Source organism: Chrysochloris asiatica, unplaced genomic scaffold, assembly GCF_000296735.1.
Source record: "Chrysochloris asiatica unplaced genomic scaffold, ChrAsi1.0 scaffold00047, whole genome shotgun sequence".
Lineage (NCBI taxonomy): Eukaryota > Metazoa > Chordata > Mammalia > Afrosoricida > Chrysochloridae > Chrysochloris > Chrysochloris asiatica.
This window is the reverse complement of record NW_006408565.1, coordinates 15217128-15221065: the sequence shown is the minus strand read 5'-3', so window position 1 is coordinate 15221065 and position 3938 is coordinate 15217128. Positions and strand designations below refer to the sequence as shown.

At 41.0% G+C, this 3938-nt stretch overlaps 1 pseudogene; it reads left to right on the top strand.

The window, feature by feature from the left end:
* Positions 1 to 1751: 1751 nt before the first annotated feature.
* Positions 1752 to 2771, top strand: LOC102811613 (annotated as a pseudogene).
* Positions 2772 to 3938: the final 1167 nt, after the last annotated feature.

Below are 3938 nucleotides of genomic sequence, written 5' to 3'. Positions count from 1 at the left end.
AACTGAACAAACCCCAAACAAACAAGATCCCCAAAGAAAATCACCAAGACATATCATAGTCAAACTTCCAAAATCAAAGACAAGGGAAGAATCCTGAGAGCAGCTAGGGAAAAACGAAAAATTACCTACAAAGGAAAACCAGTAAGACTAAACTCTGATTCTTCAGCAGAAACCATGCAGGCAAGAAGGCAACAGAATGACATATACCAAACTCTGAAAATAATTGCCAACCAAGAATGATATACCTAGCAATCTTGTCCGTCAAATACAAGGGTGAATTTAGGATATAATGGAAATTAAAGGAATTTATAATCACCAGACCAACTTTGCAAATAATGATGAAGAGTGTTCTTTGGACTGAAAACCAATAAGAGCAGACAGCAATCTGAGATATCACTCATGACAAAATCACCCAGAACTCAATCTAGATATAGGAGTATTGAAAGTAAAACAAACCTACAAGACTGAAAGTAGGAAACCAGAAGTATCGATGTATAATGAAGTCATCTACAAAGCAAAAAGAGGGAATAGTGTAGATATAGAACTTCCAGACGGCAAGGAAGTCAAGTAGATTTCAAGATAAAACAGGCTGCTTTAAGCAGGGGGAAAAACTTAATAAATTACAGGATCACCTCAAAGAAAAATAACACCTGCACATGAAAATTTTAAAAAGAGGAAAATCAAAAAGAATGAGTAAGCAGTAACACAACAGAAATGAAAATGACAAGAAAACTATGTCGTCAGGTGGTCAAAGCCCCAGGACCAGTCCTGCAAACCTTTTAAATCTGCAATTATGTATGCATCCCAAACAATCCTTTTCTGTAGTCCTGCCTGAAACAGTGGATGAATTAGTCTGCCACATTCAAGATTTTGTTATGCTTTCCTCTGGTTTTCTTCATCTATAATTAGCCCCGTGGTCATGAATTCATTTGGATTCCATCTTGCCCTCTTGCTGATGGTTTCCCTCATCCAGATGAATATCTTTGTCTTGTCTAAGGCTTAATAAAGGAGGTTCTTTCTATATAAGATGTTTGAATTTGGGGTCTTTCCCCCCTACAACTGTCTTTTGTTTTGTATTGTTTTAAAGTATAAATAGTTTAAGGCACCTAGTGCAGTTATTTTTCATGGGACCTATAAGGTTGTGATAGGAGCTCTGGTAGCGTAGTGGTTACGAATTGGGCTGCTAACCTCAGGGTCAGCAGTTCGAAAGTACCAGCAGTTCTGAGAGAGAAAGATGAGACTTTCTGCTCCCGTAAAGATTTACAGCCTCAGAAACCCTGTACAGGGTCGCTATGAGTCAGAACCAATTCCATGGCACATAACCACCACCACCATAAGGTTGCGATGAGTCAGAATGGACTAGACAATAATAGGTTTAGAATCCATGAATAAATTATGGAAAACTGTCCCCTAAATTTGTAACAATACTTAGAATTGTGTGTATTTTGCAAAGAAATGGTTATGGTTCTCAGATTCTCAAAGAAGACAATGTCTCCACAGAGATTAAGAGCAACAGCCAATTTTGATCAAAGACTGTATAGAACATTTCTGATCAAAAGAGGGGAAAAATGTGACCATGTGTGGCCTGGGCATGCCCAGTGAGGCCGCAGAGACCCTGGCCTGAGAGTTCTCAGGCGGAAACGGCAGCCAAGCACTGAGGAGCCAAGGGAGCTGGTGGAGTCTCCTGGGCTAGAGCTGTAAGACCTTTCATGATGAGAGGTTTTGTGGTGCTTCTCTCTCTCCGTGTAGTTGATAGTTTGCATGGTGAAGAGATGGGATGGCAGACAGCGTCAAAACCTTTCTTCAGGACCTTGCCAGAGAAATAAAGGACTCCAGCTGGGGTATCTGTACCATCTCAAAGCTGGATGCTCAAATACAGCAAAAGAGGGTAGAACGAAAAAAAAAAAAATAATAAGAGGGTAGAACAGCTTCAAAGAAGGGCAAGTAGTGCCCTGGCTCAGAGGAGAACCCAGAATATAGAGCAGAAATTAGAGCGTGATCCCTGTATTTTTAGTAGAATTTTCTAGTGCTGCGCTTGGAATGGAGGAGTATTCTGGCTTAGTTTCCTCTTGTTTTATCGAATATTTATTCCTATACTTCAGTCTATTACAGCAAAATTATTGGTGATCCATCACTACATGGGACGGTTTGGTCTTGGCTGGAATTCTTCCTCACATCAATTTTTAGTGTTCTTTGGGCGCTCCCCCTGTTTGTGCTTAGCAAAGTTGTCAATGCCATTGGGTTCCAAGACATAGCTGATCTGGCATTTGAAGTATCAGGAAAAAAGCAACCATTCTCTAGTTTCAGCAAAAGAATTGCTGATATACTTTTCAACCTTTCGCTGCAGGCTCTTTTCCTTTTCCAGGGAATGTTTGGGAGTCTCTTTCCCATCCATCTTGCTGGTCAGATGGTTAGTCTCTTGCATATGTCCCTCCTGTATTCACTACACTGCTTTGAATGGAGCTGCAGCAGCGGTTGTTATAGAAAGGAATTGGCCTTACTACTTGAGATTTGGTTTACTCTTGGCTTTCCTCACAGCAATGCAGTCCTTATACATTATCAGTGGTTACCTCTTCTCCAGCCTCTTTCCTTTATTCATTATTAGTGCCAGAGAAGTAAAGACCCCTGGCAAAGCATACCTTTTTCAGTTGCACCTCTTCTCTTTAGTGGTCTTCTTAACAGACTCTTCCACAAGACGGTCTACCTACAGAGAGACGTTCCCCTCACCACATCTATCTCCTGCTACACTGAAGGCTGCTATAGGCCACTGACTTCACCTGTTTCTCCAGGGGCTGGGTGGGCTACTCCAGGCCATTGACTTCACCTGTTTCTCCAGGGGCTGTGTCAGCTCTTCCTGTTCAGCTCTCCCTCTACCCAGGGAAGGCGGGACCCACTCTGGCAAGGGCCGTTTGCATATTCTCTTCTTGAGGAATTGGGGTTTTGTTTCTGGTGTACTTAGAATCTTGCTGATACCAGCATGTGGGTTTTTAACACAGTTGAGTCTGTAAATACTACAGGTTTTCCTGTAGCTATTTTCTAGCATTTGTGGAGCCCTGTACCTAGACTGATTTAAATATTTTTCTTCCTATGTCATTTACCCTCCCACCTCCGCTTCCTGCCTCTCACCCTTGGACGAAGGGATTTTGTAAATCTAGCAGTTTTATTTTGTGGACATTTTTTCTGTAAAGTGTGGTGGGTGAGAGTATCTCAGTTGTTTCTTGTCACTCCCTTTGTAGCCATCGCTGTCTTGGTTTTTCTAACTCAGCTTAGGTTTTGTTCTCTCTTGCTCGACCATAAAAAGATGTGATGAGAGGCTAGATCTCAGCTAGATCTGTCTGTTGGGTTTTGAGGAGTGAATTTTGTTCTTCCCCTTTGGAGGTTGATTTTCTTCACTGGTACATAAAGTACCTCAACTAGGAATGACCAATTCTGCAAGTACCACTGCAGCAGAGAATGCTCAGAGAATCTGAACTTCTAAACTCTGGAGGCCTGAAATTTATTGCTGGCTTTTGCCAAGTCTGTTATTTCAAAGGAATATTGGGTGCTGCAAATGGGAACTGAAAAGTAAATATTTTAAACCATTGAACCTGTGATTTCTTGGCTTTTTTTCCCTGTCATTTTAAGACAGAAAGTGCAGGGGTGAAGAGAAAAGGTGTAAAAACAATTGTAGGTTTTAAAACATCATCATTAAATGTCAGATGACACCCCCACCCCCACCCACCCCCAAAAAAGGAGGGAAAATACAAATCAGAATTTCAAATTCTCATAGAATCCTGATTTTCTGGAGCCATAGAGGCTAGATGACGCCATTGTCCTAAGATATTCTTTAAAATAATCCCCTGAAGTCTTAAAACTCAACCTTCATTTCATTTAATTCATAAAGAATGGTTGCCTTGAACATAGTGCTTTTTTAAAGACTTATCTCTGTGAGATAAAAT